The following is a 27,715-nucleotide window of genomic DNA, read 5'->3' as shown; positions in this document are numbered from 1 at the left end:
CGTGAAAAATAAGGAGGGTAGAGTGATTCCTACTGTAAACAATGGACTTTGGGGGATAATAATGTGTCAATGTAGGTTTCATTGATTGTAACAATTGTATAGGTCTAGCGGAGCATGTTGATGGTGGGGAAGGCTGTGTGTATGGGGACAGGGGTGTATAGGAGCTCTCTGTACTTTCTGCTCCATTTTGCTGTGAACCTAAAACTGCTCTAAAAAAAAAAAAACAAAGCCTATTTCAAAAAAATAAGGGAGTTAGGATTCCAAGTGTTTACCTTATTTACTGTTCTAGTCTGAAGCTGCCCACCCAGGAGTGTTCTTCTCACTTCTCAGCGCCCCTCACCATGTCACGATCCTAAAGTGTCCCATTCCATGATGGCAACATTGACAGTTCTTGGAAAGACATAATTATAACTTAATAAATAAGCAGACATGAATGTGTAGACATACATCCAAAGCGATGGGAAAGATGAGAGAAATCATGTCTCCTGCACTCCCAGCAATCACATAGCAGAACTAATAAATAGTCTTGGGGTGCCTGGGTAGCTCTGGTGGTTAAGCGTCCAGCTTCAGCTCAGGTCATAATCTCGCGGTCCGTGAGTTCGAGCCTCGCGTCGGGCTCTGTGCTGACAGCTCGGAGCCTGGAGCCTGCTTCCGATTCTGTGTCTCCCTCTCTCTCTGCCCCTTCCCCACTCGTGCTGTCTCTGTCTGTCTGTCTATCTCTCTCTCAAAAAAATAAATAAATAAACATTAAAAAAAAAAAACAGACCCTAAAACTCACGCAAGAATAGCCTGGTTGTTCTTTACTCCCTTGAGCTCTTGCTGCATGTATGGAAAAGCCACGTATTTTTAAAAAGGGGTTAGGAATGAATCACTGAGGCCACACAGGCGAGGCTAGCTTTTAGTGGTGATTACAAATGCCAGGGTCACTAGTTCGAGGCGAAGTTGCTCCATTGGTATGGGTCGAACTCCCCCCTGCTGGGCCTGACCTGTCTTACTTGCCACAGTGCTAGCCTAATGAGGATTAAACCTTCCTTTCTGGGTCTGCTTCAGTCCAAGAGAGCTCTGGGATGGCCCCTGGCGATCCAGATCCGTCTTCAATACCAAGGTCTCAGTCAGCAGCCATTGCCTCACCCGCCAGGTTTGGGCCTTGCTAAACCAAAAATGCAACCAAGTGGTCTAAGAAAAAAAGTTAAAAACATTTTTTTTAATTTAAAAAAAATTTTTTTTTAATTTATTTTTGAGACAGAGCATGAACAGAGGAGAGGCAGAGAGAGAGCGAGACACAGAATCCGAAGCAGGCTCCAGGCTCTGAGCTGTCAGCACAGAGCCTGACGCGGGGCTCGAACTCACAAACCGTGAGATCATGGCCTGAGCCAAAGTCGGACGCTTAACCGACGGAGCCACCCAGGCACCCCCTAAAAAAATTTTTAATGTTTATTTTTATTTGAGAGAGAGAGAGGAGAGAGAGAATGAGAGCATGCATAAGTGGGGGGAGGGGCAGAGAGAGATAGAATCTCAAGCAGGCTCTGTGATGTCAGTGCAGAGCCCGATGCGGGGCTCGAACCCACAAACTGTGAGGTCATGACCTGAGCTGAAATCAAGAGTCCGACACTTAACTGACTGAGCCACCCAGGCGCCCCTAAGAAAAATAGATTTTATTTTATTTTATTTTTTTAACGTTTATTTATTTTTGAGACAGAGAGAGACAGAGCATGAATGGGGGAGGGTCAGAGAGAGAGGGAGACACAGAATCTGAAACAGGCTCCAGGTTCTGAGTTGTCAGCACACAGCCTGAGGCGGGGCTCGAACTCACGGACCGTGAGATCATGACCTGAGCCGAAGTCGGACACCCAACGGACTGAGCCACCCAGGTGCCCCAAGAAAAATAGATTTTAAAAGACATCCCTGTGTCTTTTCTCACACTGGCCGTTGCCCTCATGCTTTGGCCTCCACGGACACTTGCACTCCATTGGCAGAGATGGGACCACAGGGCACCCAGCCCTTGCCTCCAGATGGCCATGACTTTCACAAGAAATCACCTTTGAGAAGTCACCTCCACGTTTCAGTCTGGGCGGGAATCTTTTTCCTTCATGCCTTCAACCCTCAGACAGAGCCAGTGAGTGGCTCTCTCTTCCCAGGCGTTAGCTCTCAAGTGGACGGTCTCTGCTTGGTTCACCCACAACGTAGAGGAGGCAATCCGGTGTAAACAGAACACCCAGAAACTGAGTTGAGTTTCTGACACGTGTGAAAGCTGCCCACTTAGTTACAGGATAGCAAGGCAGACGATGGCTTGTGGGAAGGATTCTTAGTCAACGAATAGAAGCCACAAACATGATGAAATCATGATTACCAGTGTATCTTATGCCGTCTGCGCACGGTCAGGTGTCTCTGGGAGGCTTCCCGGGAACATCAGCTCTACAATTGCCACATAGAAGAATTGCAGGAAGCAGGTGACTAAGCAACTCCGTGCCTAGCGGCCTCGCTCCTCCAGAAGTAAAGAGAGGCCAGGGAGGACGAGACCAGGGAAGGGGCGCTGTGCTTTCATGGCTCTAGCTGTTTCCGAGCACATGTTCTTTGCTCAGCCCTCTGCCAGGCAGCGTTCACAGGAGCCCCAAAACGTCAGGCTCATCTCCCTAGAGCAGAGCTCACCCTCAGCAAGAGTGAGAGAGGGCTGTGCCTGACAGCCATCCTTGCTGAGGTGTGGCTTCTGGGCTGTAGGGAGAGCCCGCCGGCAGAAGCTAAACCAGGAGAGAGTTAACCCAGAGCCTGCAGACGGCTAAAAAAAAATAAAAATAAAATAGAAAGTAGCAGTTGACTGTTTGCTTTGTGGTTTGTATCTCTGTTCACTCAGAAAGGGCTGTGTTCCCTCAGAGCTGCAATTAGCCCAGCTCACGAAGGATACGCCGAGGCCACTCCTGGCCGCCAACCATCGCTCCCGCTGTGACACCCTCCAACTGGAGAAGTTCACCGACGAAGAAGGGCAGGAGGCAACATGGGCTCAGTCCCTACGTCCAAGGCTGCTTGTCTTTGACCTTGTTTTTCTAACCCAAACTCCGGACATGTGGTCTGAAAAAGGATTTTCGTGTTCCCAGGGGCACGAGTCAGTCGGGAGAAACATGGTTTAGAAGGACAGATGTTGGAATTTCTGGTACATTTTAAGAATAGCAAAGAACAGTAGTTTTCAAATCAAAGGGCTGTGATTAAAAATTCTATCTCCACTACTTAAAAACTGCAGTCTTGGACAAATTATTTCACCGTGACACCGCTTTCCCCTGGTAAGAGGGAGGAGTGATACCTATCGCGTGCAGTGGCTCTAAGTGTTGAGGTAATATGTGCATTAGGAGAAGAGAAAAAGCGTCACGATAAAGTTGCCACAGATGCTTTCTAAGGAACTGGGATCCTGTTACAGACGGCCCTTTTAGTCTCGTGAACTTCTTCATGGGTCTGCTGGCTTTTCTTAGTAAAGAAACAAGAATTTGGACTTTGGGAATAGTCCAGGAGTGATTCCCTGAGGAATGGGATGGAAATAGGGAAAGAAAATAGAATCTTGGAGCTGGGGGAGGAAGCTCCAAGCCAGGGGCTTTAACGCTTGATAGACAGACCAGAGTCCAAATTCTGCTTCTTTTTTTTTTTTAATGTTTAAATTATTTATTATTTATTTTTGAAGGAAAGAGCAAGCGAGAGGGGCAGAGAGAGAGGGAGACAGAAGTTCCAAGTCAGGCTCTGTGCTGACAATAGAGAGCCCAACACGGGGGCTCGAACTCATGAACCGTGAGACCATGACCTGAGCTGACGTCGGATACTTAACCGACTGAGCCACCCAGGAGTCCCTCAAATTCTGCTTCTAACACTTAACCAACTGTGGCGCGTTGGGAAGTTATTTGCCTTTGCTTGGTTCAGTTTCCCCATATAGAAAATCAGGATCATAATTCTTCCCTCTCGGGGCTGTTGTGAGAAGTAGATGAGATAAGATTGTGGAAGTGCCTAGTATGTTGCATCCGTTGTTGCTATTGTTGTGAATGGCACCGAGAATATACGGTCCGATCTCTGCAACAGGGGACAGCTTGGCAAAGGCACATTGCCCGCTTGTGCAGCTAAAACTGGGCACGTGCTTGGCCCACCTTCTCCAGAGTCCAGTGTCATACGGGATACAGTTGGGAGAGCCCAGGGAACATCTCCGGATACTGGCAGTAGCTACCACACCCAAAGCCCTACCCGAATCTCAGATACGTACACACCACACTCTCCCCTTGGTATTTTATTTTTGAGCCAGGAAAGCAGCATTCTATAATGGGATGACAAATGTGGAAGGCCTACATTTATGCAAATAAAGTAATGGGGGCACCTGGGTGGCTCGGTCGGCTGACCATCCAACTCTTGATTTTGGCTCGGGTCAAGATCTCGTGGTTCATGGGTTCGAGCCCCCATTGGGCTCTGGGCTGACAGTGTGGAACCTGCTTGGGATTCTCTGTCTCTCTCCCTCTCCCTCTGCCCCTCTCTCCTGCTCATGCTCGTTCTCTCTCAAATAAAATTTTTAAAAAGATTTTAAAAAGTAAACTAATGTATGCGAAAGTATTTTGTAAACAAACTCGGGTGGGTGTATTATGCAGAAGTAAGTCACTGGAATTACTTTATCAGAAGACAAGGGCTTCATACACGCAAGGCTGGATATTCCTTTTTTATGTCAAGTATGGTTTTTCTCAGATACATCATCTAGGCATTAAGGAGTTAAAAAAATCATCTTGGGGGCACTTGGTGGCCTGAGATTCTCTCTTCTCTCTCTTCTCTCTCTCTCTCTCTCTCTGCCCCTCGTTACCCTCCACCAAATAAATAAACATTAAAAAATAAAATAAATAAAATCAAATAAATCATCTCTGCAGCTCCACTTAGTTTCTGCAGGGTTGCTGAGAATGAGTGCCACTTCTGTGGGTGGCAGAGTTGTGTGGCTTGTGCCCAAGCACAGGGGACCTGCCTGCTGTGCCTGGAAGGGCAGCAGAAGTTGTGTCTGCCTCTTGTGTCCCTGCACTAACGTCTCCATGCTGGTGGCAGCAACTATCTGCTGGGCCCATAACACAACAGTGAGTAAAACACAGTACGTACAAGTATACACAAATATCGTTCAATTAAATGTCTAAATACATGTATACACGTGCACTGCAAAACAAGAGTTAGGAGTGCTTGGGTGGCTCAGTCGGTTAAGCATCCAACTTCGGCTCAGGTCATGATCTCACGGTTCCTGGGTTTGAGCCCCGTGTCGGGCTCTGTGCTGGCAGCTCAGGGCCTGGATGGAGCCTGCTTCACATTCTGTGTTTTTCTCTCTCTCTCTGCCCTTCCCCTGCTCATGCTCTGTCTGTCTGTCTGTCTCTGCCCCCCTCTCTCTCAAAAATTAATAAACATTAAAAAAAAATTAAAAAGAAAAGAAAAACAAGAGTTAAAAGAAATATGTCAAAAGATGGGATTAAGGAAGATTTTCTTACAATGTGTGGTTGCTATCTTTAGAATAGAGGAAAAAAAGAAAAGAAACCAAGCTGTCTCTGGCTTATTAATTAGCATCTGGTGACAAATAAAGTTTCTTTATATATTCTCTTCCTCCATTTAGATTTGTGTACCTCGAGGTGCACCTGGGTGGCTGTGTCAGTTAAGCATCCAACTTCGGCCCCAGATCATGACCTCACAGCTCCTGAGCTCAAGCCCCACATTGGGTTCCATGCTGACAATTCAGAGCCTGGAACCTGCTTGAGATTCTGTCTCTGTCTCTGTCTCTGTCTCTGTCTCTGTCTCTGTCTCTCAAAAATAAATAAACATTTAAAAAATTAAAAAAAAAAAAAAGATTTGGGTACCTTGAGACTAAAGACCCTCTCTGCTATTTCTCTTGTTTTCTCCCTCCTGGTACCGGGGTTTTTGCACCGAGGGGCAGTCAGCCAATAAGTCTAAAGGAAGGATAGGAGCAGCTGATATCATCAGTTCAGTGATCACTTCTGTAAAGGCCCTGTGGTCAATCTTTCAGCAAAAGGACCAGCGGGTCACTGGGTGAAATTCTACAGCATTGAAGGTGATGAAATACCCAGTGCAGAGGAATAGCAAAAAAACAAACAAACAAACAAACAAACAAATAAATAAATAAAAATAAATTAGGGTCAAGCACACCTGAGTTTTAATCCCAACTTTGCCACTTAATAGCTAAGCAAGCTGACTTGGCCAAGTTACCTACTTCTGTGAGCCCCAGCTTGATCACCAATGATAATACCGCTCCTTGAGGTGGTTGTACAAATTAAAGGAGGTACAGTGCCTGGCAAATTGTTGGTAGTTTCCCTCCTTCTTTTGGAAGCATGGATCATTTTACTAAGAAAAGGAGGGCGCCTGGGTGGCGCAGTCGGTTAAGCGTCCGACTTCAGCCAGGTCACGATCTCGCGGTCCGTGAGTTCGAGCCCCGCGTCGGGCTCTGGGCTGATGGCTCAGAGCCTGGAGCCTGTTTCCGATTCTGTGTCTCCCTCTCTCTCTGCCCCTCCCCTGTTCATGCTCTGTCTCTCTCTGTCCCAAAAATAAATAAACGTTGAAAAAAAAATTAAAAAAGAAAAGGAGATTGTGAATAATTAAAATTGTCACCAGCTCTCACGGTTCATTAAATATCTTCTTTGGGGGAACTCAAAGGATTTAAAATGAAAATTTAAATGGTATCTGTGTGGACAGAATCCACCCACACGTGGAAAACTAGAGGTTGAGCCTTTGTTCTTGCTGCCAGCAATTAGATTGTTCAGTATTCCTCTGAAAACCTCTTGCTGTTTCATCAAATCTGATTGGGGAGGGACACTCGATTCCCCAGGGTCTGAGGTTAAGCGTTAGACAGGAAAGTCACATAGAGACCAGAAGAGATGAATAATATGCCTCAGCTCATTTGTTTTCAAAAGCTTTTTGAGGCAGGAGAAGAGGCGGATGGGAGGAACTTTGAAAGACTAACCAGTCTGATGAGGCGAAAGGATATCGTTTTCATAATTTAATCCTGGAAAGCAGGATTATCTTTGAAGAAATAGATGTTGGAACGGGAGTAACTGTTATTTCTTTTCTGTTTCTCCAGGACAGCACAAGGACACTACAGTGACTGCCACAGGGCCATATGCAAGTTTATTTTGCCTCCTACACCTCTCTCTGTCCTCTCTTTCCTTGTGTTGTGACTATTTGGTTAAACACTGATTTTCCAAAAATTATTTTTCACGTTTTCCAAAACGTGCTGTATACGTTTTCTATTATCAAAATAATTCTCTATTCTTTCATTCTGGCTTATGAAAATTGAATCTTTGCATTGCCCCTACCTTGAAGGTGGTGGCAATAAATCGTTTGGTCTATTTGCGCACTAAGCAAACCAGTCATTTTCGCAAAGAAAAATGGTAGTAATGATGATTGGATTTTGGTGTGTATTATTCAATGTTACCTAATGCCAATCTGTATAAATTCCACTTAAAATGACCCTATTCCCACCATCCTTTGGGAAACACTCCTTCTGTCATGGTATCATCCAGGTTCCAGAATCTTTGATCCTTATACTGTGAAATCCTTAGAGTCTGGCTTTTGTTCTCATGGTCTCAAGATGGCTCCTCCACATCCTCCAGATACATCCTCATTCCAACTGGAAGGAAGGGTCAAGGACCAACACAGTGAGTATAACAGCTAATCTTTGATTTTTCAGTGGGAAACAGTACTTTAACTAGCATTTCCACCCAGTTGAATGCAACTTGCCTCTCACTGGCCTGAATGATGTTACATGTCCATTCCTCACTGCAAAGGAAGGCTGGGGAGTCATCCTCATGAGATGTGTTTCCTGTACAAATGTATCAGATATTCCCAGATCCATTTCCTTCCTTGGAGACACCGTTCCCGGTGTGCTCTAATGCCTGGATCCAACCTGCCCGGAATATGCTCTAGGCTTGGTGCTCAACCAGAAACCCGGGACACTTCCATTATTTTCCATCCCGGGAACTGTATTCCTCTTGTTCCTGTGTTAGATCCTTTGTTTCTTGGATGATTACTTCTTGGTTTACTCTCCCTTTTTTGATGGTGTGCATGTTTCCATAGCTTTTGGAAAAGGCAAAGTCAATTTTTGAGAGCTTACATGTCTGTAAATATCTTTTATCTAGTGTCGTGGTTGACTGATAGCTTGGATGAGTAGAATTCCGGATTGATTACATATCATTTTTTTCTTATTTGTTATTTATTTTTTTACTTTTTGCTTTTGAAGGTATTGCTTCATTGTCATCTAATTTTCAATGATGTAATTGGGAAGTGTCATGCCATTCCTATTCCAGAACTTTCATGTATGTTCTCCTTTTTCTTTCTGGGGCTTTTCAGTATGCTATTTCACGTGTTCTAAAAGTTGGCTCGGTTCCTTATTTATTGTGTTAGGCACTTGTGAACCTTTTCATCTGGAGATGTATGTCCTTCAAGCCTACGAAAAGTTCTCATCTTATCTCTTTGGTCATTTCTTTCTCTCCCTCTTCTCTGTTTTCTTTTTCTGGAATAACTGCTAATTAAATATTGCACCTTTTGGATTGCTCATGTTATGTTCTTGTTTCTGTTTTCTCTCATGAGCCATTGCTTTTACTTTTTATTCTTCTTTCTTATGATTAGTGTTTACATATAAATCTTTTTCCATCACTTCCCTTTTAACTTGTCTGTGCCTTTCTGTTTAAAGTACATCTCTTGGGGCACTTAAGTGGCTCAGTTGGTTAAGGGTCTGACTCTTGATTTTGGCTCAGGTCATGATCCCATGGTCACATGGCCCTGCAGGTCACATGGGGCTCTGTGCAGGTGGTCCAAAGCGTCCTTGGGATTCTCTCTCTCCCTCTCTCTCTGCCCCTCCCCCAAATGTGCTCTTTCTTACTCTCTCTGTCTCTAAAATAAATATATAAATAGGCCTTAAAGTATATCTCTTGTCGGGGCACCTGGCTGGCTCAGTCAGTGGAGCATGTGACTCTTGATCTTGGGGTTGTGAGTTCGAGCCCCACACTGGGCATAGAGCTTACATTTTTTTAAAAAAGTAAAAAATAAAAAGTCAAGTACATCTCTTGTAAACAAATACAGTGGGATCTTGCTTTTTATGCAGTCTGACAATATTTTTCAGATTTTGATTTCTATTTTGACTGGCTGCCCAGAGACTTCCAATATTTGCCAGAAAAATGATTCTGAATGTAGGAATAAAGAGAAGATTCTGTCAGAATAGATACACACAGAGGTGATTATTTTCTATTATAATTCCAACACGTCACTGAGTGAAACAATTTGTTGAGCCAGAAAGCTCCGACAGATCATGAAAAGCAATGTTTAAGATAAAAGGCAACTTACTCGAACTCTAATATGTGCTGTGGATAGAAACACCATCTGGGCTCCTTTTCCAACAGCTGCAGAGCCTTATGAGTCCGTAGTTCTTTGATCCAGAAGGTTATCCACATACCCCTCATATGCCCCCCCCCCCCCATATTCTGCTTCTGCCTTTCTCAGGTGTTGAGAAACCAGCACTGGAGAGCCTGTCAGCGCAGGAGTATGGCCTCTGGGAAATTATCCTCTCTGAGCCTCCGTTCTTCACCTGAAATATGGCAGAAAGCACTGCTTTTTGAGACATTATCTGTCTCTGTCCTGCCAAGTGGTTGACGCTAAAGCCGACTTGCTAGGGGAAGTGCATGGCCCAGAGGGGCATGTTGGAGACCCTTCTTCTCAGCAGGGGAGGCCGGAACTGATCTCCTGCATGTACACCTGCTACCTGACTTGCTTAGAGTAAGTGGTAAACCACTACGTGCCCTGTGGGTGTTAGCCCCGAGAGGCTTCACCTACTTCATTGTTCTTGTTCTGTGACAGTACCTCACCCGCTCTTTCCCTCAGGGCTCTGTACAAGCTCCTACTTCTGACAGGAACGTTCTTCCTTCTCAGATCTTCACTCAGACTCCCATCCCCAGCTTGATGCTTCCTGGTAAACTCCTACTCTCTTTTAGATCTCAACCCAAACATCCCTTCCCCAAGGATCACTTCTCTGACCTCGACTAGACTCAAATTCCCCTGCAGTAGGATCCCCTAAAAACCTGGCCTTCCCCTCATGTAACATGCATCACAAACGAGAGTATTTATTTAATATCTGTGCTCTCTGATAGGACAGAGAAACTCCCTGAGGGCAAGGATCGTGTGTGGAATCTCCAAGACTCGATCCTGATCCACAGAGAGTTGCCCAACGAACCGTTGCTGATGTGAGGTGTTAATTTTAGTTGAAACGCACCCCATATATTTGGAGCATGTTGATGTTTGAGGACCCAGGGTGGAGTAGCGGGGTGACTGGGTGGAAGCTTACGTTGGGGTCCAGCAAGAAGATACTTTTGCAGCGTAGCTTTTTATATTAAAAACTCCACACATTGAGGGAGTCAGATGGCAGAGGAGGAACAGAAGGTTTCGGAGCTGAGCAGTGAGGCACTCTGCCTGTGAAGGTCCTTGTGGAACATCTGCTGAATAGAAGACAGAACAGAAGATCTGTGTCACAAAAGCAACCTCTGCTCGTTGGTACAAAAAGGTGGAAACTGAAAGTCTTTGAATCCTGACCAACAATGGTCAGGACCAGTTACATGCTCAGTGTTTCCCTTTCCTCTCTGGTGAAAATCAAGAGGCAGAAAGTATGTTTGTGGTCGTGATAGCCATTTTCTTTTTGTACCGCAGGAGTAAAAGTGCATCGCTTGTCTTCAGGCACGAGAGAACCAAACACGGGAACAAATGCCTACATTAAAAAAAAAAAAAATTCTCAACATCGGGGAGGGGATTAAGAAGCAGTGACATTTGCTCTGAATAATTTGGACAGTTTATCAGAACTCTTCAAAAAATTAGATACACATGAAAGAGAGAGACAGAGAGAGAAGGCACTTGATTTTTCTCTATGTACTCTGTGTGTGTATGAAAAAAAAAGAAAAAAAACAAATATGGAAAATGTTATTAATTGGCGAACTTAAGTGAAAGGTATGTATGGGTATTTTAGTATTCTGTAATTTTTCTCTATATTTGAAATTTTATAATAAAAAATATCACCATGGTTAATAAAGGCAAAGCTGTGTATTTTTAAAATATTATATTTAGGGGCGCCTGGGTGGCGCAGTCGGTTAAGCGTCCGACTTCAGCCAGGTCACGATCTCGCGGTCCGTGAGTTCGAGCCCCGCGTCGGGCTCTGGGCTGATGGCTCAGAGCCTGGAGCCTGTTTCCGATTCTGTCTCCCTCTCTCTCTGCCCCTCCCCCGTTCATGCTCTGTCTCTCTCTGTCCCAAAAAATAAACATTGAAAAAAAAAATTTTAAATATTATATTTAGTCCATCCAGGGAGTTTGTAGAAGCTTTATTTGCTGACCCCCACATTCCTCTCCCCGAGATCTGTCTCTCTACCCACTTAGAATGCATAAGAATTTCTGCTGGAGCGACATGTCCAAACCCTCCCCCTAGACATCTAGCTAGTCCGACTAAGAGCCACTGCTCTAAAGGTAGTGACACTCTGGAGCCACTTACCAAAGCAGGTTATACGCCATCATTCTCCTGGAGAGTTTCACATGCTTTGAAGTTTTAGATATAATCTTCCTTAGAGGCAGATGGTTGAACCAGATAAGCCTCCCTAGGTCCTTTGATTATAAATGTGTCTGAATGCTGAGAGGTAAGGGTTTAGAGTCTCTGGAGTAAGTATTACAACTCCCTTTCTTCTCCCTTATGATTTGACTGCTCAGATTTTTGAAGCTGGCACATACCTTGTGTTTTGCTCTGATTTGTTTGCTTTTCTGTCTCCTGAAAGAGCTAGGAGCCAATCTGCCCAGCAAAGTTGCCAGTGGCAGCATTCTGGGAAGCTCCCACCTCCGGATGATGTCAGACTTCATGTGACCCAACCACCATGCATCCAGAAGCATTACATCATTCCAGGATGTGATCCCTTCTAAACGCAAAGCTTGTTGTCACCGTGCTGCCGTTGCCTCTGTGGCCACTATGAGCAATAAGCTATAACCTCAAGTGGAGTCGGCGTTGTCCAGGTCAGCAGTCAAGGCTAGGTCAACAATAGGCTCACCTGAAGGTCAGAGTGTCCCCCACAAGATACAGTGGCTTCTGGGGCAGGCCACACAACACATTCAACGTACATGAGACATTCTACGATTGAAGATCAAGAAATGAAAGGAAGGTGGCTTTTTCCTGGCCAAATGTGTTAGCATGCGGTTCCTGTTTTGTTGAGTCAGTATTTTGGTCTGTCAGGTATGGGCAAATTATGTAGGCAAATGTTAGAGTGAATCATCACTGTTGACTGTCTGATGGGGATTGGCTCTGAGTCTAAAACTCACGTACGGACAGGAATGGGCAAAGAGGACTTTTGAGGGGCATTAAAAGACAAGGCCTATTTTAAAGCCATTTGTGGGGTGTCTGGGTGGCTCAGTCAGTCGAGCGTCCCACTCTTGATTTCCATTCGCATCATGATTCCAGGGTTGTGCTATCAAGCCCCACATCAGGCTCCATGCCAGCATGGAGCCTGCTTAAAATTCTCTCTCTCTCTCTCTCTCTCTCTCTCTCTCTCTCTCTCTCTCGGGGCGCCTGGCTGGCTCAGTTGGTTGAGCGTCCAACTTCAGCTCAGGTCATGATCTCGAGGTTTAGGAGTTCTAGCCCCACGAAGGGCTCTGTGCTGACAGCTCAGAGTGTGGAGCCTGCTTTGGATCCTGTGTCTCCCTCTCTCTCTGTCCCATCCCCACCTGCACCCTATCTCTCAAAAATGGCCAAATGTTAAAAAGAAAAAAAAAAGATTCTCTCTCTCTCCATCTGTCCTTTCCCCTGCTCACACATTCTCTCTCTTTCTAAAACAACAACAAAAAAGTAAAGACGTTTGTAATCCATAGTCACCTCAAAATAATTAGAGACACAATCTGGGGTTGGAGGGAGACGATAAATAGTTAACACCCATCTGTAAAGGTGAATGTAACTAGAACAATAGAATTTTAGCTCTTACCATGTGCCAGGTGCTGTGTCAAGCACTTAACCAGATAAGGAGGCCACCCTTTGCCTCTTAGCCTTGTATCCCAGGGGGTCCCCATCAGTTCCCACTTCCTAACACTGAGCTCTATTGGATGAGCCTCTTGCCGTCTGGAGCAATTCAAATACATCTGCATTTGGATGAGCTTCAGTGCTTCCCAGAGACAAGCTCAGGCCCAGGAAGGATGGCCTCAGTCATGTGGATCTCAGTAGCCACAAGCATTTGACCACCATGCTGGATCTGAGGAAAGCAGGGAACCATGAGTTCCAATCCAATTCCCCAGGAGCTTCAATCAAAATGACTCCTTCTGCCATTATTTGCTCCGAGCAACAAGCCTTTGGTTTCTTTGCCATCTACACAACCTCATGGAAGTTAGCTCGTATTGGTGCCTCATTCTGCATCTCTGCCTCTTATCTATAAGCTCTTCCCCCAAAGTTCTTCCTTTCTCTTCCGCAGCCAACCCCCATTTGTACTTGAACTCAGTTTTGAAAAACTGGATCAGGAGTCCAGGAGGGATTTGCTCCTCTACTTACTCAATGGTTGTGTTCATCCGGCTAGCTTCCCCAGTGAGCTGAGGCCCCTTGATCGCTGCCTGCTGCCTCAGCTCTGGTCTCCTAGCAACCGTCAGCCTTCACAGTTTGGGAGGTAGAGGTGTCAAAGGGAGCCAGGGTGACGGAGGTGAGACTGTGAGGAAAACTCCTGCTCCCGGGCCCTGAAGTGAAGAACTGTTGATTCGCAATCATTGCTTATTACAGAAGGGATTGGCTTTCCCTGGCATATTTAAGAATCAGCCCTAAGGGTAACAAGTCATTCGCCAAGGAGTGCAGGGTTGCACTTTGATGCCAGAAGCAGAAACTTCTATTTGAAAGATGTTTAATGATTCCTTACTTAGTCTGCCCTGAGGACCGATGAAAAAACAGTGGGGGTTGAATGTGATTTATCTTTTTTGGGACAAGAACAAGTTGGACTGACTTGTCTTCACTTGCTCTTTGAGAATAATGCCATTTTAAAGCCAGATGATATCTTAGGATCACACTGGTCAAATATCATAATTTTTGTAACCTGGTAAAATGAAGCCCAAAGAAGTTAAATGACTCACTTGGGGGGGGGGGGAGCTGTCTTCCAATGAGGAAATGCTGGAGTTGGAACCAGAACGCTATCACCCAAGTCTCAGTCCAGTGCTCCGTCTATTACCTCACTCTCCTTTCCAGAGATAGTGTCGATATGCACTGAGGCACACTGGTTCACAACATGGTCAAGGTCATGGGTTGCAAAACAGATGGATGTTTTTAGGGGTAAGTCTTATGCTATAGACAGAACAGAACTAAGTGAACCACATGACCCATGCAACCCGGCCTCACTAACAACATGTTCTTCCTGGTTGAGCTAACCAGGACAGGAAACGGGGAGGAAATATTTAAAAATAAACTAATCACTACTTACCCATGAGTCTGGTATTGAAAGATGGGACTCTTGGCTTGATCTTTAGGTTAGGGTCAGAAGCATGGTGTTATGACCCCACCCCAAGTTTGAACAGTCTCTGTAGTAGTCAGAATTCTTCACTGTGACAAAAATCTAACTCAAACTACCTTTAAGCAACAAAAAAAAGTGGGAACTGATAGGCTGGTGTAGGTAGGAATAATAACTAAGGTGACTCAAAAGCCTGAGGAGCTGTAGGAGCCAGAGCTAATGGACTGAAATTAGGATTCGTTCCTCCATGTGGCTTTTGTCTCTGGCTCTATGCTTAACTCTCTTACCTCTTCTGGTTGCAAGTCTTCTCTATTTGGTTAGGAGGCTGTCCATGCTTGTCCAGTGCTTCTCATTCTTCTGGCGTCATGCCCCCCGAGACACGACAGCTATTCCTTCAATTGCAAACTCAGAAGTGTCAGAGAAAGGACTCTAACAGACCCGGCTGGATTTCCTAATAGAGCTCTCCTGAACCATCACGGTGTCTGGGAGGGACAGGAATCCGTGGTTAGGCAGACCTGTGTTGCTGACCCATGCCTCTGCGAGTAGGGGAGGGGAGAACAAGTGGTTACAAGAATCAGGGGTAATAGGAAAGGCTGCTCTTTTGTGGAACTAAAAGGCAATAGCTCGCACCGGCACCATTCACTACATCTTGTTTTCTCTAAGCGCTGGCATTCAGCACGGTTGCCATTACACCATGCTACTCCTCCCTCCAGCCCACATGCATAGATATGGACCATTAATAAACTTGGATGATGACATTGGCAGTCCCAGGAATTCTTGGCAAGTTGATCAGCCTCATCAGAAGCCATCTCTCGGTGGACCCCACACGAATCCTCCAGGGACTGGCGGGCAGGAGACAGTGTGCTACAAAAGGAATGCTGGAAGGAAAAGTAAGTGATCTGGGTTTTGCCACTGGCCAACTCTGTAACCTTAGGCAAGTCCCTTCGTCTCTCTGTTTGTTTATAAAACTGGAGAAGTTGGCCGAGGAGATCACTAAGACCCGTTTAGCCTTCATATCCTACAGGTGCATTTCAGGTGCCCTAACGGAGCAGGTCACTGCCCCCTCTAGTGGTTAATTTAAAGTAGAAAACGAGTTCAAGTGTATTTTCATTTCAAGATGAAGACAGGAACAACTTTCTCCGTAGAGTTTGACAGGCACATTCCAGTGGAACAAGGTAGAAAGGCAAACTTCTGGGAGCAGAAGGATGCCATTGCTTTGTCAATGGCAGCCGTTGAGAAGTGCAAAAAAGAGAGACCTCTCTCCTGCCGGGCAATGTTGTAGCCACTCTGACATCCATCCACCAACACACTACGTATCCCAACTGTAGGTAGTAGGTGTGTTAGAAGAAGGAAACTGATAGTAGACAGAGGAGTAGACAGAGAAGGAGAGCGAGAGAGGTTAGTCTCACAAATGCTATTGATCAAAACTCACTTATTCCAGAAATGTTTATTGAACATCCACCATGTCCTAGGCACTGGTTGTGATTTGTAGCACTGAAGAAAAGCCTAACACAGCAGGGACACAGCTCTTGACTTTAGGATCAGGGGAGGTTCTCTGAGGAAGTTATCCTTAAGCTCACTTTTGAGAACACGTAACACTGTGATATTGTGATTTATAATAGGAAATATATATATTGGGGGGCTCCTGGCTGGCTCAGTCAGTAGAGCATGTGAGTTTTGATCTTGGGGTTGTGAGTTTGAGCCCCATGTTGGGTGCTTCACCTTCCGTTGGGGGTGAAGATTACATAAAAAATAGATAAATAGGCAGGTAGATAGATAAATAGATAGGTAGGTAGATAGGTAGAATCTTTTTTAAAAAACATTTTTAAGAAATATATGCATATCTATTTCTCCAGTTTCTGACACGGGGCTCCTAAAACCCTTGTCATTTCCTAAATGACAAAAGCACTAAGAACATCTTTTGTTCTAATATTTGGTCTTTGACCCCAGTTCCTGACACAGGGCTCCTGAAACTCTCGCAATTTCCTGGGTGATAGGTGTGTCTTTTGTTCCAATAAGCGAGCTCCTGGATGGCTTTTGGATGAGAGCTGGCCATTGGAAAGACCAAGCCATGACTAGAAGCTTGGAATTTTCAGCCCCACCTCACACTCTCTTGAGAGGGAAGAAGGGCTGAAAATAGAGTTAAAGACCTCTCATGCCTATGTGAGGCAGCATCCGTAAAATCCCAGTAGTACGGGGTTCAGACAGCTACGTCTATTTTACCACAATTTAAAATTACTATTACTTTCCTTTTTATACAACAGCCAAAATTCTCAACTATCTTGGTGTATATCTTGCCCAGAGTGTGAGAATACTTAGTTAGAAGAGAGAAATCATAAAAACAGTGGCACAGAACCCAAATCATGGAAGTCATTGCTCTTGGATGAGGAAAGGAAGGAGCTCTTTTTCCATTAACCTAAGGAATTTGTCTATTCCTAATATATGTCTACTCGTATTTCCTATAACTTTAAGAATTCTATCTTATTCCCTACATCTAGGATAACAAGCTTGATCCAGGACATAGGGAATAAGATGCTCAACATAATTTAATCATAGTATTCTGTGAAGAGTTTAATCCAGCCTTTAGCTTTTCTTAAAAAAAACCATTAGGGCTGCCTGGAGGGCTCAGTCAGTTAAGCGTCTGACTCTTGTCTTGAGCTCAGGTCATGATCTCACGGTTCGTGGGTTCCAGCCCCGCATCAGGCTCTGTGCTGACAGCTCAGAGCTTGGAGCCTGTTTGAGATTCTCCCTCTGTCTCCCTCTCTGCCCCCCCCCCCTCAAAATAAATAAATAAACAAACTAAAAAAGAAAATATTAGCAACTGGGTCAGCCCAACCCAAAATTCTCAGAAACTTTCAATACATGAACTAGAAGTAAGTGCAATTCGCCTGTCCCGTTACTGTGTGAACGTGCCTAGTAGTCACTATAATTTGCATTGTGTTCTACAGACCTCAGAAAGCTGTGACCTACTGCACGTTATTTTATCTGACCCTCATAATAACCCTGCAAGGGAGTTAAACAAGTATCATTATTCCCATTTTAAAGGTGAAAACGAAGTCTCTCAGGGAATAAATTACATAACCAGGGTTAAATAAAGAGTAGAAAGAAGGGCAAAAACTCAAACCCAGAAGGCAAAAATCCATTTTCTTCCACCACGTTATGAGGCCTCCCCTAGCACTTGGAGAGCAAACTGCTTATTGTATTAAGCAAGCCAAGGATTCTAACCCTTTAAAAATTTTTTTTAATGTTTTTTATTTATTTTTGAGACAGAGAGAGACAGAGCATGAACGGGGGAGGGGCAGAGAGAGAGGGAGACACAGAATCGGAAGCAGGCTCCAGGCTCTGAGCCATCAGCCCAGAGCCCGACGCGGGGCTCGAACTCATGGACCGCGAGATCGTGACCTGGCTGAAGTTGGACGCTTAACAGACTGAGCCACCCAGGCGCCCCGATTCTATCCCTTTTAAATGTATGAACTCATTTCATTTTCATTCAGATTTTCAGGCTTCGTGCTTTCATTATGTATTTTTCTTCAAAATGGAAAAAAAAAATACCTCAAAGCTTTATTCTGAATAAAAGCCAAATGTAAAGGTCTTAAAAAGAAAGACTTTGAGAGAGTTCCGTTTCCAGCTAGAAGGGGGACAAAAAATATCTGGCAATCTTTCAGCTCTAAGCATCTCAAAATGCTGGGTAAAATCTAAGAAATATTCTCTAAAAATTTTTTTAATGTTTATTTATTTTTGAGAGAAAGAGAGAGAGACAGAGGATGAGTGGAGGAGGGGCAGAGAAAGAGAGAGACATAAAATCCTAAGCAGGCTCCAGGCTCTGAGCTGTCAGCACAGAGCCCAACACAGGGCTCGAATCCACAAATCGCAAGATCATGACCTCAGCCAAAGTCAGACACTTAACCAACTGAGGTACCCCGGTGCCCCAAGAAATACTCTTTGAAGTCATAGCTGAGGGAGCATGAAACAAAAGGAAAATTGCACGTGCTACAAACGAAAGAGAGGCTGAAACAGAGAAGCAAGCTTGCTTAGCTACACTTGAACAGCAGGCAGTGTGCATCAGCCTTGGTTAGTCAGGGCAACTCCAGTCCCCACCTGGTAAACGATGATTATGCCTTGGGCTTGTTCAATGCAGGGTATTGGCCCTGAGACTGTCCTCACTAAAACTAAGATTTTAAAAGGGGTGTCCTCTTAGCGAAGGACTGGTTTAGAAACAATGCACCTTCCAGCACAGCAAGAGAGCTTATCTGAGTAGACCTGGTTCAATGCGGAAAAAAATCCTCCCAGGGGCGCCTGGGTGGCGCAGTCAGTTAAGCGTCCGACTTCAGCCAGGTCACGATCTCGCGGTCCATGAGTTCGAGCCCCGCATCGGGCTCTGGGCTGATGGCTCGGAGCCTGGAGCCTGTTTCCGATTCTGTGTCTCCCTCTCTCTCTGCCCCTCCCCCGTTCGTGCTCTGTCTCTCTCTGTCCCAAAAATAAATAAACGTTGAAAAAAAAAATTAAAAAAAAAATCCTCCCTGAAAAGTTAACACCACTGCCACAAACAAAGGTCGGGAGCTAATATTTATTGCACCCTACTGTGTGCCAGTCACCGTGCCAGGACCTCCTCCTAAATCCTCTCATTTAAGAAGCATGAACTTCATTCAGTGGGCACCGAGGAACATTCAGAAGCAAGGCAGTGACACAATTATTGAGGATGGAAGAATGTCATGCATTCATGTGTCTTCGAGCTTCCTTTCAATGCACAGAGTGGTAATATTTGGGAAACTGACTGAATTCTGGAAATGTGAAACAGTGGGGGTAGAACCGCCCAAAGCTGGGGACTTTCTATGTTAACTCCAAACTTCGCTATTTTCCGAGGGCCCTCCAAGGAAGCTAAGTACCATTTACTCCTTCATTTCCTTGAATAAGTGCAGCACAACTATGGAAAAGTATACAGACTCGTTAAGAAATAGTGCACTTGGGCGTGGTCTCATCTGGAACCCAACCCAGATAACTCATGTCTAGCACCTCCTTTAACAAACAGTATGATATCTTAAAATATAGGATTCCCTGGGGGAAGGTATACCAAAGAATAGCAAGAATCTTCTGTTTCTTCATCATCATCATCACCATGATATCTTCACATTTTATATGTAGATGTAGCATAGTATAATCTGTCTATATAGTGTGGTATAACCTCTCTCTAGAGTATAGTACATTGTATACAAACCATGTACGCCTTGCTTGGCAATCCCTTTATGTCGCTCTAGTTCTACAATGGTTATTACATTATTCTGCCTCCATTTATTCAATGGTGAGAGGAGGATATTGGGCTAAATGGTCTCTAGATTTCTTTCCAGGTCTAAATTTCTACACGTCTATGATTCTACTGCAGTCCATAATTATTTAATTATCTTTTGCTAATGGTGTTTTCTCTAGCCAAAGAAATTGTATTCAAACTCTATATGTTGTGTGAGCAATATTTCAAAGTAGCACACTGTATTTACCAGCATCGCTTCTCTCCACTGTGTCAACATCAGTCTATGGAGTTACTTTTCATTGAACCATATACATTTACACCTCTCCAGGAGAAACATCTCTGGACGTTTGATAAAATAAGTGTTGCTTTTTAAATTTTTGATCATTTACAGTTACAGTCATTAGTAGTTATGTCGGGGAACGAGTGGTTCTTTTTTATGTGTAGCAACGACAATTTAGGATTATGCAGCCTTTCAGTAGGCAAACCATTTATATGGAAATCAAATAAATCTGTCTTTAGTTGGTTGCTTTATAAAAATAATCTCATAAAGACTTACTTCAAATAATGAAGTCCTCTAAATGCAATCTTTATAGTGGTTCTGTCACAGAAAGTCTATCTCTCAAGACCAGGATAAACATGATGAAATACTCACACTATATATATATATATATATATATGTGTGTGTGTGTGTGTATATATATATGTGTATATATATATATGTGTGTGCTTCATGTGTGTGTGTGTGTGTGTGCATACAGACACATGGACATATATATACATATACACATACACACACATAGGACAAAGTGCTTGTATCCAGAATATATAAAGAACTCTTACAATTCAACAACAAGAAAGTAACCCAATTCGAAAATGAACAAAAGCCCAAACAAAAACTTCACAAAAGAAGATGCATGAATGATCCATTAGCACATAAAAATATGCTCAACATCATTAGTTATCAGGAAAAAAGCAAACTAAAGTCAATGGGTTACGACTACAGAATCATGAAAACAGCTAAAATTAAAATGACTGACAATACAAAGTGTTGAGGAGAGTATGTAACAACTGGAAACCTTATGCATTGTTGGTAAGAGTGTAAAATGGTACAACCACCTATCTTTGAAGGTAATAAAACACCTATCTTCTGATACAACAATGCCAACTCTAGGTGTTTACTAAGAGATATAAAAAATATATGTCTATACAAAGGCTTGTGCGTGAAAGTTCAAAACAGTTTTGTTTGTAAAAGCCCCAAACTGAAAGCAACCCCAAGTCCATCAATAGGTGAATGAATAAACAAGTTGGGTATAACCAAACAAATGGATACTACTGAGAAATAAAAATGAACAAGGGCGCTTGGGTGGCTCAATCGGTTAAGCATCCGACTTCAGCTCAGGTCATGATCTCCAGGTCCATGAGTTCGAGCCCCATGTTGGGCTCTGTGCTGACAGCTGAGAGCCTGGAGCCTACTTTGGATTCTGTGTCTGCCTCTCTCTGCCCCTCACCCACTAGCGCGCACTCTCTCTGTCTCTCCCAAATGAATAAAAAACATTGAAATATTTTTAAAAATTAATAAATTTCTAATATACACAACAATATGCATAAATCTCACAGAGATTTGGTTGAGTGAAAGAAGTCAGACACAAAAGGGTCCAAAAGAGTCCATACTTGCTTGTTCCATTTGTATGAAATTCTAGAACAGCCAAAACTACTTTGTTACGACAGAAGTCAGTGCTTCTCTGGGAGAGGGGTTGGATTCGTGTTGGCTGGGATTGACAAAACAAAGTGGCAGGATGAAAACTCCCTAAGGTGATGGAAACGTTCTGTATCTTTTTTTTTTCTTCGAATAGTCTCTATGCCCAATATGGGGCTCGAACTCATGACCATAAGATCAAGGGTCACATGCTCCACAGACTGAACCAGCCAGCCACCTCCCACCCCCAGAAATGCTCTATATCTTGATTGGGGTCAAGGCTACATTGGGTGTATATATTTGTTAGAACTCATCAAACTGTGCAATGAAAATCTATGTGATTTAATCTATGTAAGTTATATTTCAATAAAGTTGATCTTACAGGATTGATCAGTATAGACTAGTAGGCACTTTCTGTTACAGTCAAGGATTTTTGACACTTTCTTATGTTTTGACTCCTAAGTTCCTTCTAGAAAAAATGTAACTATAAAACCAGTGGTTCTCGACAGGGGATGATTTTTTTTCCCCCAGGGGACATTTGGCAATGTTTGGAGATACATTTGGTTGTCACAGGCAGGGGCAGGAGCAGTTACTGGCATCTGGTGTGTAAAGGCCAGGATACTTCTCAACATCCTACGGGGTACAAGACAGGACATGTTATGTTTCTCCATAACAAAGAATTATCAGGCCCAAAATGTCAAAGTGCCCGGCCTTAAAACAGTTTCTGAAATCATAGTCTGCTGTGCACACACATGTTAGTGAGATTATCAGACTTAACTGATTGAATGTGAGCATGTGTATGGTGACACTAATGTGTGGTACAGTGACCCAAGGGACAGTTTGCAGTTGACAGTGCTAATAAACCCGTCATCCTACATGATATTGTCAGTTTTTTAAAAATGAACTGCTAATTGGGAATGCAAGCTGGAGCAGCCACTCTGGAAAACAGTACAGAGGTTCCTCAAAAAACTAAAAATAGGATTACCCCACGACTCAGCAATTGCACTACTAGGCATTTATCCACGGGATACAGGTGTGCTGTTTCGAAGGGACACATGCATCCGCATGTTTATAGCAGCACTATCGACAATAGCCAAAGTATGGAAAGAGCCCAAATGTCCACCGATGGATGAATGGATAAAGAAGATGTGGTATATAAATACCATGAAATATTACTCAGCCTTGAAAACGAATGAAATCTTGCCGTTTGCAACTACGTGAATGGAACTGGAGGGTATTATGCTAAGTGAAATCAGTCAGTCAGAGAAAGACAAAAATCATATGAGGACTTTAAGAGACAAAACAGAGGAACATAAGGGAAGGGAAACAAAAATAATATAAAAACAGGGAGGGGGAAAAACAGAGAGACTCATAAATATGGAGAACAAACTGAGGGTTACTGGAGGGGTTGTGGGAGGGGGGATGGGCTAAATGGGTAAGGGGCACTAAGGAATCTACTCCTGAAATCATTGTTGCACGATATGCTAACTAATTTGGGTGTAAATTTAAAAAAATAAAAAATAAAATTAAAAAAATAATAAATAAATAAAAATAAAAACTGAACTGGTAAAGATGGAAGTAGTAAACATAAAGTATGAATTTATTTTTTCTTTTAATTTTCTTTCACATTTATTTAGTTTTGAGAGAGAGAGAGAGAGAGACAGAGCACAAATGGGGGAGGGGCAGAGAGAGAGGGAGACACAGAATCTGAAGCAGGCTCCAGGCTCTGAGCTGTCAGTGTGGAGCTGGACCCGGGGCTCGAACTCACGAACCATGAGATCATGACCTGAGCCAGAGTCTGACACTTTACTGATGCCACCTAGGCATCCCTAAAACATGAGTTTAAAAGATCCATCTGAAGACAACGTTTCAGGGACATATATGCAACATAAAGAGAGGCTATAAGTTTACTGACATAGCAACAGTCCTCTTAATATTTGTGTTCAGAATTCACCCTGATGCTTTATTTTAAGTAAAAAGAGTCCTGGTAAGTACAATGAAATCAGAGTGAGGGTGTGATAAATACATGTCTTTGCCTTTGAATGTCTTCTACTACTGTTGAGTTCACTTATTAAAACATCTGTAAAGTGTTCTTTTCATATTCATTACTGACTTCTGTTAAATATTTTATCTATAGATCCATGGCCAGTAATACTAAATAGTTTAAGTTGTAACATATAAAACATTCAAAGAATTTCACTTACTAAGATATTAACATGCATTAACCAGGACTCCACTCAGCGCTGAAATATTTATTAATACATTAGTGAATTATTTATTCCCTTGCTTTATTCATTGCTTAACATCGCAGGACTTTTGAAATTTAATTTCTTTAGGAAAAAAGAATCTTGAAATGGATTTTTCCCGGTTTACAGAGCTTAATGTCATACCTTACAAAAAATATTGTTGTCCAAAGGGTAAATTTTTTTGGGGGGGGGAGGGAAATGTAATTTAGCTAGAATGGCTGTATATACTATAGAGTCACGAACTCAGAGAGTACACAGTCAGTGTGGAAGATGCAGTGATCAAAATGGGGACAGGAACGGGATAGATAAATGTAAATAGAATGACAGCAGTTGCCCAAGGAGTCATAATATGTGGCTAAATTAGTTACTAAAAATGTAAGATGAGAGTATACATATTTTTTTTTAATTTTTTTTTCAACGTTTTTTATTTATTTTTGGGACAGAGAGAGACAGAGCATGAACGGGGGAGGGGCAGAGAGAGAGGGAGACACAGAATCGGAAACAGGCTCCAGGCTCCGAGCCATCAGCCCAGAGCCCTACGTGGGGCTCGAACTCACGGACCGCGAGATTGTGACCTGGCTGAAGTCGGACGCTTAACCGACTGCGCCACCCAGGCGCCCCGAGAGTATACATATTTTTAAAAAATAAAATGTAGGTGGCTCGTTTCCACACAACATCTATATTCAGTTCATAGCAACATGAATGATAGTAACTTCAAAAATCGACAATTATTACACAAAGCGCACAATACAAGTCTATTCTCCGATTAAACGAAGGTCGGCAACTAGTTTCCTTATCCTAATGGTGAAACGACATTTGATGTGTGAGACTCCTAGAATTACATAAAGCATAAACTACATAATAAACGCTCCTTGTTTTTACTTCTTTGCTATATTATCATCACTCATTAAGCATCTGGAGGTAATAACAAAACCGTGTCATAGCTAAATTCTAAAAATTACTAGTCGCAAAGAAATTACTGGACAATCTAAAAGTCGTAGCGTTGGTTTTTCAAATTCTGCAACCACCAATGATTTATTTTCCTGCTTACAAATGATTACTGGCCGTTTGTCTTTTCAAACACAACGTTTATTCAGAAGAAGTGGTTTTCAAAATGGATTCAACACTTCGGTTTGCTTTGACTTTTGATCTTTTAAAAACCAGTGTTTATTGTCTCCTTGCATTTTTGCCATGTACATTGTTACTCATAAGCCACCATAAATGATCTGCTATTTGTATTTTGAATTCAATGAATGTGGAGTTCGTATAATCCCTGATCATTTTTTTCCTACGATGTCACAATTAAGTTTCACCCTTTAAGTAGCAGGCAGACGTATCAATACAATGGCTCTTTTCCCAATAAGATATAAACAACCTGACTGGCAAGAAAGACAACCAAATAAATATGTAGCTCTATGTTACTGTTTTTCTGTTAGGAGAAAGAATTTACCATGGCTCACACAGAAAATGTTGAAATATGTTTTAGTTTCGTTTACCTTTTAAATTCAGAAGCGACTCAGCAGAAAGAGGGAGGGCGTGATTATCAAGAAATAAATCATTGGTAATCAACATCACTTGTGATTTTTTAATAAATTGACTAGCAGACCAGAGTAAAGTATAGATGCAAAATTAATTCATTTAAAATACTTTTGACAATGTCACAGAAAAGTGTGGTGTTATCTGCAGTTCTTAAAAAAAGAAAATGTGTATATTGTTCCAAAAGTTTAGAAACTAAAAGCACAGCAATACTTAGATAAGAATGTGATCGAATCATTCCAACCGGATTTCTTTTATATTGGTTAGTCCAGAATGCCCCCTAAACTACTATTTCCACAATAGAAGGAGCCTACCGAGAAAATTTCTCATTGTCACATGTTCTCATTGTAGAAAATGTTTGAGAGTTCATTGTCATATGCCATTGACCCGAAGGTATACTTTCCCACATTTTAACAACTCTGAAAGGGAGATACACTTTACTAAAATAAAAAAAAAAAACTGTTATAGTTTAACTGACAATGTTTCTTATTCTTTGTGGTACATAAAATAATGGTCCATCCTTTAAGTAATGACCTCTCGGATTCAGTAAAACAGAGTCAATGCCGGGTAGAATTGTGCTGAGTGATTTACATGCATTAGGTAATGTTAATATACCCATGTTACAGGAGATGACATGGCATTTAGAGAGGTTAGAGTCACCTGGCTGCTTATACCACAAATAATATTTGTGCTAGAGCTCCCATTTAAGATGTTCTGACTTTACAGCAAGCCCTTGCTCTAGGCGAACGACAGCATCCTATGCATTCATTGAAGTCTTACCAAGAGGCCCAGGAACTAAGATATTGCAGCACAGGATGAATTTTATGTAAACATAAATGTCCCATAATCACAAAAGCCTATTCGAGACATTTTTAAAAGCTCTATATTAAGAAAGCACAAACTACAGATCTATGTTTTTTTTAATTACCTGAATGATAGTCAGTGGTGTGCTGGTAAATATTTAACAACTGGTTTTGGTAGGGGTAGAAAGAATGAATCCCAATTTGTAGGGTTTGCTGATTTCTCTGGTATAAATACTCTCACCAGGGCAGATTTTAAGACACAAAGCTAAAAGCAAATGGTTTATAAATTTCTTCAAAAGTTAATAATAGCCAGCTATGGCAAGCTGGTAGGAGGCAGCTGGAGCATACCACGGCTTGTAAATGTTACCTAATGATTAAGAAATATTTTTATCATACTCCTATTTTATAAAATCTTATTTGCAATAGTAATTCAAACTGACTTGGGAAGGAGGATTAAAAACCGCTAAAATTATCATAAAGCAAATATAACAGTATGGTTAGCCTGTTTAAAAGGAGGATGGGCAGGGAAATCATAAATCTGGTCAGGATTTGTCTGCAAGTATATTTTGAAATTCTAGAGTCAGCCCTCACTTTTAAGTCATAGTCTATAAATAAACAGCATGAATGTGATGGTCAAAATTTAAGGATTTTCTAAGAGAGAAAGGAAGAAAAAGCTCAATAAGAAACTCTAGGGATTATTCTAAATTTGGGAGTATTGCAAACAATAGCCAAGACTGAAAAAGAATGCCGGAAATCTTTAAAGCCTAAAAGAAAAAAAAAAACATGAGGGGAAAATAAGTTTTAATTTCATAGAATATGAACCATTACATTCAGAGAAAATAATTTCACACACTAAAATTGGAAAAACAAAAAGTCAAAGACCTCCAACTGTGACACGCAAGTTGCAACGGGAATGTGTTTACACGAGGAGAGACAACGTGGCAGCACATCTAATAGAAGACTTAGCCAGGACAGTAGAAGTCAAATTCCATGACACAGGCTCCCAGGAACTATCCACAGACATGTTGATCTAGAATGTTCTTGGTTAGCTATCTCTTGAAATTGGCAGGGTGTTGGTTGCTTTTGCAAAACCAAGATGATCCTGTTTGGAAAATGGTATTTTTATATTAGCTGAACAATGAACACAGAGCACATTTTGTATATCCGTGCTTCTTTTTTTTTTTTTTTTTCTTTTCCGGAACACACATCCATACTAGAAAGTGTGTTCACTTCAGGTCAAGCTTATGAACCTGAGTCTCTTGGGCTCTGATTCCATGAGCAGGTCTTCCTAGACAACCCCATGCCCTATGCGGTGGGACCTCTCTGCAGATATGTTGCCATCCTCAAAGCAACCTTCGTTAGATAGAGGTCGACTGGAAGAGGAACCAAGAATAATTTGCAAGGGATTTTCTTTCTCCTTCACCTTGTCTCTCCATGCCCTCACCTCCATGGGGTAAAATTCAGAATGTCCTATTTCTTTTCTTCCTGTTTAAACCATACTCATCCCGCAGCTGCAACGGGTCCCATTTTTTTCTTGACATAGGCTTCGTAGGCCTTGGCGTAGGCCACGTCCTGGGGACAGCAATCTCTCCAGAGGTGTTTGCTGAATACCACTGTCTTTTGGTATTTAATCAAATGAGGCCTGGTTTTATTTACCTATTTTGACAGATGTGTCTTGTCTTTCTCCCATGGCCTTGAGGGCAAATGGG

The sequence above is a fragment of the Prionailurus bengalensis genome, chromosome E4 (assembly GCF_016509475.1).
Source record: "Prionailurus bengalensis isolate Pbe53 chromosome E4, Fcat_Pben_1.1_paternal_pri, whole genome shotgun sequence".
Classification (NCBI taxonomy): domain Eukaryota; kingdom Metazoa; phylum Chordata; class Mammalia; order Carnivora; family Felidae; genus Prionailurus; species Prionailurus bengalensis.
The sequence above is the reverse complement of the archived record's forward strand: the minus strand, read 5'-3'. Positions refer to the sequence as shown.